The 11570-nt window shown below is 40.1% G+C and overlaps 1 long non-coding RNA gene across 1 annotated transcript; it reads left to right on the forward strand.

The window, feature by feature from the left end:
* Positions 1 to 5152: 5152 nt before the first annotated feature.
* On the forward strand, positions 5153 to 7976 carry LOC134667713 (uncharacterized). Its single transcript, XR_010098677.1, has 2 exons — positions 5153 to 5288; positions 7532 to 7976. It is a non-coding gene; the product is annotated as an uncharacterized LOC134667713 (long non-coding RNA).
* The last annotated feature ends 3594 nt before the right edge of the window (positions 7977 to 11570 follow it).

An 11570-nucleotide genomic window follows, 5' to 3' on the forward strand; every position in this document is an offset into this window, starting at 1 on the left:
GTCGAGAGGAGCTCAACTTGATAGGCAAGCAAAGAAGTGTCACGGTGGCATGGGTTCCAGGACACCAGGGAGTAACGGGAAACGAGAAAGCTGACGAGCTGGCGAGGATAAGGGCGGAGACGGAATACATAGGTCCGGAACCGGCTCTGCCTATGTCAGCGGATGTCACGAAGGGAGTCATAGAGAAGGTAAAAGAGATGGAAGCACAGAGAGAATGGGAAGAAGAGACTGGATGCAGACAGTCGAAGATGATGATCAAAGGTATAGACCACAGGAGAACCAGGTATCTTCTGAAACTAGGTAAGAGCAGTCTGAGACTATTGACAGGTATCATTAAAGGTCACAATACTCTCAACAGACACCTCAAGATAATGGAAATTAGTAGAGACGCCTCCTATCCACATTGTGGTAAGGAGGAGACTAGCTTACACTTACTAGCAGAATGTACTATGTACGCGGCACCGCGATATAATACATTCGGTAGAGACACACTAAAAGAAAACGAACTAAAGGACGTCGAACTCGAAGATGTCCTTTTATTCTGCAGGAAAACAAGAAGATTTGAGGAGAATAGTGTGGGAATGCCGCCGGGACAGTAACCTGAAGCTCCAACTCCAGGGAACTGGGCTGAATGAACGCGACAAGCGATCGACAGCCCGCCTGCTTCTGACCGGGCGTCCCTACACTACATCTACATCTACATGAATAAGTTAGTCTATGAATTTACTAGAGTCGGTAGTGCTGCACTCTGGCGGCAGAACATTGCAGTAATATCCCATATTGAGAACAGCGACCATGGAGTCCATGGAGTGGTTGGCACTAACTAAATACGAGTATGCTTCTATACAAACGCGAGGCTCTGTGATAATTTGTTCCAAGGTCCCTTTTTTCACTGAACGACACATAAAAAAATATGTGTACGCTTTTCTATCTTTATAATAGGATCTACAACAATAAACAATACTTTTAATCGGTCTCCAGAGTGTGTACTTCGGATGTTGTCTATATCGATGCCGATGTCAGTAAAAAGATATTCACCGGCGCGAGACGATAAAAGTTTTTTTTATGCGATTTCCTCTAAATAAAGGTATGTAAAAGTTATGTTTTTAAAATCTGCATTAAATAGGCTTTATCATCATATTTTTTTAATGTAGAAAAACCAGGCAGTTAATTTTGACAATAAATAAGAAACAAAAATTACACTTGAAAAATTAGATACTATGAGTTTTTTTTTAATTTTTTCTACAAATCGCTAAATTATTATACCAGAAATGAATTCTACGTTATTGATTTATCCGAAATTGATACCAAATATGACCTATTAGCTAAACGGGGCCTGTTAGAATTTTAAGAATGAAGCCGGGCGGAGCGGTACTTTGACCCCCCCCCCCTCTCGGGCCCCAGAGGGGAGGCTCCTTCGGGCTACCGATCGAAATCGGCTTGTTTTGATATAAGGAACAACTGTGCCAAGTTTCATGCTTTAATCAAGAAAAAAAAGGTTCGACCTTTTTTTGTCACTTAGATAGAACCCTAGCTACTAGAGATACGGGCGGCCGTTTGCTCTTTGTTTCAGTAAGAGCTGTATTGGTAGTGGATTGCGGTGTCTGTTTAGTGGTTTTGGAAGACGATATCAATGCAACCATGCTGCCACCGCAGGTCTAAGGTTGCAGACTAGACGCAGCTCCTGACCTGACCTTTGATTTGAAAACTTTAGGGTCTACTTTCGGAGACTTTGCTCTTCGCTAAGCTAGGTCACAGAATAACTTTACTAATAATATTACCTAGGTCATGAAGTAATAAGTAAGTACTTTGTCTGAGGTCGTGTTAACATTTCATATCATATGTGTGTGCTGATGGTTAAAAATCGTGGGTTCAAAACTTGGTTGTGTTGTAAACAGCGGAAAAAATCGTTCTCGGTAAAATGCAAAAAGTAATTAAAAATTTGGTCAAATTACCTACCACATTTAAGAAGTAGATAAAGAGCAAGAAGAAGGAGCATTTCAGATTTATTATTTAACCTGTATATATTGCTGTTTAACACAATAATAATGAAAGTATTAAGTGGGTACCTTTGCACTATGTTTCTTCTATACTACATTATATATTATATATCTAATTTCTTTTTTTTCTGTATAAACAAATTTTAATCAAACAAGAAATACATGTAATATAAACAAAATAAAATATAAACTAGAAGTTATTATATACTCATTATTTAGTTAGGTATTCTTTAACGTAAGTATTTAATTTTATTTATTGTTTTCATTAGAGAGTAAATTTACGGGGATTTAATTGAAACATGTCTAACTTGTTGTACGTACTAGATACAAGTAGGTACCTACTTATTGTTTAATATATTGAATATATATTTATTGTTTAATAGTTCCTGAAGTACCTCGGTTCGCTAGTACAGTGCGATGGCGATATTGACCGTGATGTAAAAAACCGGATTAGCACGGGATGGATGAAATGGCGACAGGTCACGGGAACCATTTGCGACGCCCGAATGCCTCTTCGATTGAAGGGTAAAATTTATAAAACCATCATAAGACCTGTCGTCATGTATGGTACGGATGAAAAGAGGTTGCATGTAGCGGAGATGAGAATGTTAAGATGGATGTGTGGTGTGACAAGAATGGATAGGATAAGGAATGAGTATATAAGAGGAAGCCTAAAAGTTGCACCCATAGTAGAAAAAGTAAGAGCGAATCGCCTAGCGTGGTACGGGCATGTGATGCGGAGGGATGAAAGTCATGTGACGAAAAAGGTATTACGAATGAATGTGGAGGGAAGTAATGGGAGAGGAAGACCGAGAAAAGGGTGGATGGACTGTGTGAGAGATGATATGAAGCGAACGCAAGTGAATGATAAGATGACGGGCGAGAGAGAGGTATGGAAGAAAAAGATATGCTGCGCCGACCCCAAATGAATGGGATAAGGGCAAGCGAATGATGAGTTCCTGACGTAGGTGAAGCATTTTGTGTTTTACTCAGCAATGCAGCACTGCAGAAGTACAGCATCTTTACAAATACGAACGTTTCCGAGAAAATACGAAGGAAAACAATTACGCACTACATCTGTGTACAGTTAAAAGGTGCAACCGAGTTACCCCGCGGAATGTGTAGAAGTTTTTAGGCGCGCCGCACGCCTGTTTACCCTCGCCCGGCGGACCTGTTGCTCAATCGATTCAGCCCGGCGCTACCTTTAACCGGTACTTTCATAAATGGTACCTGCACTGTTCGATACTATACGAATGTTCGATATTATACGTTTAAACACTATTTTTAATACCAATTTAAAAATAATCGCTCTGAAGTCCAAAAATCCCTGCCCTTCTCCAACTTCGTGTAATTTAACATATGTAAAAATCATGAAAGTAGTGATTGTCACCTCTATATCCATAGCATGTACAGTCAGCACTTCAGCAGCACGTAAGTAGCTAAGCGGACGATGTGGTCTAAATAATCTATACACGCCCATAATCCCTTGACAATAAAGTTTTGTGCTAAGATCATTTATTTTGGACACCTCGCCCGCTTAGAAACTTTCGCTAGGTAAGTACTGTAAGAGTGCCTAACCTATAAGCGATGCACGTAATACATAATACAATCTACATTAAGCATGGCCCGACATGGATTCCACTTATTTAATGCAGTTGGTTGTGGACTTGTGGCACGTGGCACGAGCGGTTTTATTTAACAATAGACAAAGGATTAGCCGTCGGGGTCTATTAGAAAGCTACAAACTACCATGTTTTACAAATGATATTATTTTTAGGTTACAGACGCGCAATCAAATGACAATAATCCACTAATTCATGTCTATAGTTCGTTTTTTTTAGCATTAGAAATTAGGTAAACAATCTTGATGTGTCTTTTTATTGAAAAACACATTTTAAAAATAAGTATACGGCAAATATACATTATGAATCTAATACGATCATTTATATTCTTCTGCTTTCATAAGTAAAAGTTTTTGATTTTTAAAAAGCGTTTTTCAATTAAAAGACATGTCAAGATCGCTTACCTTCTTGCAAGTTCTTTCTAATGCTAAAAAAAAACGAACTATAAGGAATTAAAGCAGGAAAATGACCCTTGTCATAAGTTACTTTGCCGGCGTCGTACCGTACCTAATATCAAAAATAAACTTGAAAAAGCCTGAAGAAACAAATGCTCATGAAAGAATTTATTAATTTCGGTCCCTGTAGTTATATTTCAAGTCAAAAATAACTTGAATCATCTCACTAAGACGTCTCAAATTCCCCGAAGTAGTTAACAAGAAAAATGCCTAGGTGACTTTTGCCCTACGGTAGATACCTACATAAAGTAATGCTAGATAAAATATTTAAGTAGATACAGAATATTTACCTACATATTATATTTCACTTGATCTTAAATATGTATAGCTTTACATTAGACCTGACAGGCGTTTATAAAAATCAAGTTAACGTGAACTTATCTGACTGGGCACACTTGAGTTTTTCCTTGTGCTCCATTTTTGCATTAATTAAATGACTATATTGTACCTGTTGCGCTACCTACTACTACGTGCAATGGCCATATAATGTATCGTAGGTACATAATATAGATTTGCATTTATGCAGGGGGAAGTTTGGGAGAATTGACCCAAATCCGACATTCTAATTTATCCCTCTGAACTAAGATTTGGCACATTAAACATACAGTTCTTATTTAGCATTCATGGTTTTTATACACTCAGCTACTACAATACGAGCAAGTTTCTATAGAGTTAGACCAAAAAAAGTCTGCAGTGAATTTGATAGCCCACGCAGTGCAAGTGTTATTTATAGGTACGACATGTCATAATTTCATAGAAGTTTAACGTTCAAAATAACACTTGCACTGCTATCAAAATGACTGCAGACTTTTTTTTGTCTAACTCTACCCAGTTGTAGTTCGAGTCTTATATTTTAACGTTTTATAGTCCAAAATCTTCAGATTACGGTTTTTTGTAGGTATGTACTTGGAGTGAGTATTATATTCTTTGGTACTTGGGTACCTACCTATAAAACTTTTTAACTATTTAGTTAAAACATTTGGAAAGCTAAGTACTAAGTATGCTGTGACGTACTTTTTGGTACCTACCCACTGTGAGTAGGTATTAGAAACTACGTCATTTCCACATTGAAATATTTAACTTGCGTAATCCTTTTTCCCCGGTCTTCCCCTCTGATGAATAACTAATTGATGACAATACTTAAAGCCGATATTTGCTAAACCAGTTTAATAACGCTTGTGAGCTGTCAAGGAAAACACGCAACCAAGAATGTAAGTAATAAAAAATAAGTTCAAAAACTAAAACCCGACTACTGCAAATCGCGCTCTAAAAAGTATGAAACAAGATAGAAAATAGATATTTACAGAGATTCAGAGGATCGCCGTGGTCGTATGCCACGATTATAAACTTAAAAGTAATGTGGCATACGACCACGGCGATCCTCTAAATCTCTGTAAATATATAAAAAATTCAGTAAATTATATTACGTTGTATTTTTATATTAAAAAAATGGTAACATATATTATATTTTCTGCTTGATAATTTTAGATAAGAATTCTATCTTGTTTCATACTTTTTAGAGCGCGATTTGCAGTAGTCGGGTTTTAGTTTTTGAACTTATTTTTTATTTAATTAATTTTGGGGTCATGATTTCGTTACTAACTTTTTGAAGTCACTTTCTATTACAGAAATACACGCAGAGCGCCGCCTATATCGGGCTACGCCCGACTCCTTAAGTGCCTATGAGGGCGCCGATGACGGCCGTCTTTGGACCGCGTACGTCGGGTTACGCTCGACACTTTTAGTATGAGGGCGCCGAAGGCGCCCGGTTTTGGAACGCGTACGTCGGGCTACGCCCGACTCTTTTAGAATGAGGGCGCCGAAGGCGCCCGGCTCTGGAACGCGTGCGTCGAGCTACGCCCGACTCTTTTAGTATGAGGGCGCCGAAGGCGCCCGGCTTTGGAACGCGTACATCGGGTTCCGCCCGACTCTTTTAGTGTGAGGGCGCCGAAGGCGCCCGGCTTTGGAACGCGTATGTCGGGCTACGCCCGACTCTTTTAGTTTGAGGGCGCCGAAGGCGCCCGGCTTTGGAACGCGTATGTCGAGCTACGCTCGACTCTTTTAGTATGAGGGCGCCGAAGGCGCCCGGCTTTGGAACGCGTACGTCGGGCTACGCCCGACACTTTTAGTATGAGGGCGCCGAAGGCGCCCGGCTTTGGAACGCGTACGTCGGGCTACGCCCGACACTTTTAGTATGAGGGCGCCGAAGGCGCCCGGCTTTGCAACGCGTACGTCGGGCTACGCCCGACACTTTTAGTATGAGGGCGCCGAAGGCGCCCGGCTTTGGAACGCGTATGTCGGGCTACGCCCGACTCTTTTAGTATGAGGGCGCCGAATGCGCCCCCGGCTTTGGAACGCGTATGTCGGGCTACGCCCGACTCTTTTAGTATGAGGCGCCCGGCTTTCGAACGCGTACGTCGGGCTACGCCCGACACTTTTAGTATGAGGGCGCCGAAGGCGCCCGGCTTCGGAACGCGTACGTGTCTTGTAAAAAAATTGACCGTTTCATACTCGTACATTTTGGCTGATCAGGATTTCTATACCTATTCACGTTATAAAATGTTGCAGGACATTAAAAAAACACCATGTATAGCAGCCAAACAAATTTCTTTTGCAAAAACCTTCTTGTATCGCCGTAGTCGCGTAACACGCGGATAGAATCCAGAGCGCTTGTAGATTCATAGTTCGAATCACCAAACCGATAAATTAATGTTTTATCTGGCGCATGCAAGCAAAGCCGGGTGCAAAAGCTAACAATATTTATATATTTGAAATGTGCTATTTGAGCTCTTTCCAATGATGTATAACATATCATCATTACTTAATTTTAGTTTTTTGGTTCGTGACTTTATGACCTCTAGAGGGCGCAGTGTTCATTTTTTTGTGACGCCATATAGCCTATAACCAGCGGACGATTAAGACGATTCGAATGACACATCGTTTGTCAAATTATAATAAGTACTTTAGAAGTTATGAGGGAACAGATGAACATACAAACATACATACATACATACCCACATACATACCGGTCAAAATCATAACCCTCCTTTTGCGTTGCCGTAGTCGGGTAAAAATTATAGAATCAAATGATTAAATACCTACCTACGATATTTATTATTTTCCGCGAGTTTTAGAAAAAATGTAGTAAAGTTATTCTAGATTTATTTATTTCTTATTTTTATTCAAGCTCACTCGAATCGTTTCCTTTAGCTCTCGATTCCTTTATTTGCATACTTACATATTATCTGTAAATCACACAAAACATCTACAATTACACATAAGTACCTATATATAATAACTTCAAATCATAATATTTTATCAAGACATAATCATTGCATTTTCATTTTCGCATTTGTTTAGGGATGTGAACCGAGTTAGTTATAGGATGTTTAAGTAGGTAGGATAGATACCAGGTACCTACCCGTCTGTTTTCAAGATTTAATTAATATTTCAGAAGAATGCGCTGGCTATTCATACTGGTAGTGGCGATGACGCTAGCCGCCGCTCTTACGCATCCCGCCCCGGAAGCCTACCCAAGAACCCAAGAAATACCTCAAGAAATCAGCAGTCACAGAGACCCCATCCTAAATGGTTCTTCCGAAAGACTAAGAAGATCGTTAGGTGTAGTGGCCTGCATCACCTGCCCTGGTTCCACGAAATGCCTGGACGGTTATAGGTACGTGGCTGGTGTGGGCTGCGTTCGTGTGAAGAAACATGGAAAGTGATATCAAGGACCAAAAGCAAGAAGCAAAAGCTAAGCGTGCAAAGTATTAAAAATAAATCATGCCTTTTTGGGACTGTGTTAGATGTTAGAATTATTGTTATGACAATAAAGTGTCGAGATGTTTATCTTTCTTGTATAACTGTGTTGGTAATTAAATAATAGGTACTAACTTAAATTACGTGATTAATTATAATACCTATAATAATACAACAATGACAATGACGTTGTTGTAGCTTAATAAGTCCCTACATAATACATATACCTAACGCGTGGATGAAGCGTTGTTACAAACTATTTATATATGAATAAGTAGGTACGTACATATACTCGTATCCATCACAATCCACATTACCTAAGAATAGAAACCGTAGGTAACTAACGACCTGTCACTTTTATTTTTAGACTTTCCTCGTGGGTTTTCCTAGAAAAACTCGAGGTCTTATAAAAACTGTTTCAATGTTTCAATTTTCCGTATATCGTACCTATGGGTATTATCCCATTCATTGCTAATCACGACACGTTGTCGTTTGGCCTCTTACGATGCATTTTCGCTACTTACCGGGAAACCCATGTTATCGGCTACGACGTAGCGCTACGACCGTAGCTCTGCGGTGACTCTATTTTTAGCACGGCGGCGTACCTAGGTAGGTAGATAGTAAATTCTTGAAATGATTTTAGCACAGGCACTGGAGGTTACCTAGTCTCTACCCTAGCAATTGGCTCTTACATAGCCATTGGTGATCTGTGGTTTCTAGCTTACAAATTCTAAAAAAGAAGTACTAGGTATAGTTACTTTGGGTGTTGGAATCGTCTCAATTAAAAGAAAAGTACAGTCGACGATAAAACGTGTATCAAACATCTAGGTTATCGTATCTCCAAATCTGTAGCTTAATAGTCAATTGATCGCGCAGAAAAAGTTCCGCAAGTCGCACTCCCCAAGTAGGGATTACTTGCCAATCTTGCACGGATGAATTTAGATTAACTCGGATCCAGATCGAATGCTCGGTGGATCTCGTTATGGTAATGTCGGATACGTGTGTTTTGTTTTCGCTTATTTTTCGTGGGAAATGTAATCTAGGTGTCTTAAAGCAAGCGTGGATAGAATATTTAATTTGTATTTAACTAGCGACCCGGCCGGGCTTCGCACGGGTATAGAACCTTATATCAATCTCTCATCGATCGTAACGCTGGCTGTGGCTGTCAACTTCGAAGCCACTGATCGTCACGATTCTCGTCAGATTGATCGATGCGATTAATCGAAGCATGAGTGGACCCCTTTTACCTTGGGTAACTACCAACGCCGCGTCTGTTGGCGAGTAAAAAATAAAAATAAATTGTAGTCCGATTAAATCATTAAATTAGAATGATTAAATAATGTGGTGCACAATAAAGAATATATTATTATTATTTGTATGTCTTTTCCATATCTCGGGACCATGGGGTCCCGGACCTTTGGGAGGCGTACGTGGGGCCGAAGCCAACAGCGCAGAAGCCCATTTAAGACACTTTAATCTAAAAGCAAGGGATACACGTGGCGGATACCATCCCCGAACGCACAATGTGATACATCTGGAGATGGTCCCCGCCAGGTGCAAAGACTATTGCAGTGCAGCACTTTTGTGCTGCGATGGGAACTAAGGTCATGGGCTATAGATTTGAAAGTTGGATGGACTGGATAATGGGCTATGGGAGAGACTAGCGGACACCTGCTGTGACAGTCTCAAAATTGTAAATGACAGGTGGGGACTCGCCTACTCATTTAGTGGGCCCTACAACGGCCGCACGCACAGTGCGACAATAGGGCAACACTTCGGAGCGGCTGTAAGGTTGTCGAGAGGTGAGTCTGCGGTAGCCAGATCCCGGTGATCCGTTCAGCAGGCCGCCGGCATTATGACATTTTACACTTCCAACCTGGAGCATAGGTCCCGCTCTTGCGACTCCACTTTGGCCGGCCAATCAAGGCAAGCACAGAGGCGAGGGCCAGATGACAGGGCCCTCTGGAATAGGGCTCCGCGGTGTCGCCACTCACCGTCAGCTCGCCACAAGCTGCCCCCGCGGGGTTATTATTATTATCATCTCGATCCAAACCCCGGCCCGCCGGCCTAATCCAGCCCGCGACGCGTTCCAATCCGGCCCGCCGACACCCAAAGCGAGTGCCCACTGTCCGGCCCGCAGAAGCCAGGCTCCGTGGGTTCAGCATTCATTGAGAGTGAAACTGTTCCTAACAGCAGCAACCAGACACCCTCCCCCGGTGCAAAAACCGACGGTGGCCCGCGCGAAAGTATCAGAGGCGCAATATTATGGCCCTCAGGTAAAAAAGTTTGGAGAACCTTCAAGGGTTAGATGAAGCAAAAGTAAATTTTGTTGGCTCTAATTTTTAAATCCTTTTCTACCCACTATACTCCGTATCTTTAGGTATTTAAATAAAAGTAAACAAAATATACCCTCAAATGGCTCCTTAAGCTAGTTGAGGGTAGATGAAAACATTACATGATCGAATAATGTAGGTTAAAGTCAGGTAGTTCAGTGACAGATCCAGGCGGTTTTGTATTTGGTTGGTTAGCCAATAAATGTTATAACCACCCGAAAATGTACAAATTGTTTGTTTACTTTTATTTAAATACCTAAAGATACAGACTATAGTTGTGCTTCATGCTAGTTCGACTTGTATAATTTGCTACAATGCCATTTATTATGCTTATACCTAACATTCTTTTCAAAAAGCACATGTACAATGTACATGTATTTAACTCAAGAGAACTCGTAGAATTGCAAATTAAACATTTTAAATTTTATGTTAAATACAAACTTTATTACTGTCATTTTCATTTTCTTAGTTGTAATATTTACAATAATAACTTGGACTTCTTAAACATAATTAACCTATGGATTTATTTGAGAATTGTAAACTAAGGTAGCTGTATATCTGTATCAAAATGTATTGCTAACACGTCAGGAGTTCTCAGACGTGCAGAAGGAATGGTACTGGCTGGTGTCTTTAAGTCCCGGACCAGCATTTCAGTGCCATCGGGCTGCCATCCGGAGAATGTTGCGTTGAGCTCCGTTTGCTCATATGTAAGGATTGTGCAGCTTTGTCCTAAGAAACAAATTGACACAGCTTTTACTTTTATGTGGTGTATATTAAGCATTTGTAAAAAAAAACCTTCATTTTGTTTTTTCAAATAATAAGAAACTACAGCTAGAGTCTGTCTAAGCTTACTTTGCACTGACTTGAACAGAACAAAGTGACATGATGTGAGTGATGAGTGATATGTATGTGAGTGAGTGATGTGTGAGTGAGTGAGTGTATTAGACATACAGATTTTTCTAGCATGAACGAGGCAATGCTAGTGACTTCCTTACAGTATTTAGTTTATCGATACCTATCTTATAAGTTTCATATAAGTACAAAGAACACATTTGGAAATAAATGAACAAGAATAAACTAAATATGGGAAGGAAATCACTAGCAATGCCTCGTTCATGCTAGAAAAATCTCTATGTCTAATTATGTATTATAGATGTTATATTCATAGAAGTTTGACATTACCACACTTTGTCATAGGCCTTACAGATTTAGCTCAGTCTGACTCTATCCTCATACATAAGTCTACATATATTGGGTAACTACACCTCAGGCTCTCTTTTTTAATTAGTATAATATCAAACATATATAGAGTTCATATATTTATGGGTCTAGTAGAGGTAAGTACCTAGCTAAATATAGACTCAATATTTGTAAATTTTATAATACTAATTTAGAAAAATG

The sequence above is a fragment of the Cydia fagiglandana genome, chromosome 9 (assembly GCF_963556715.1).
Source record: "Cydia fagiglandana chromosome 9, ilCydFagi1.1, whole genome shotgun sequence".
In the NCBI taxonomy this organism is placed as follows: domain Eukaryota; kingdom Metazoa; phylum Arthropoda; class Insecta; order Lepidoptera; family Tortricidae; genus Cydia; species Cydia fagiglandana.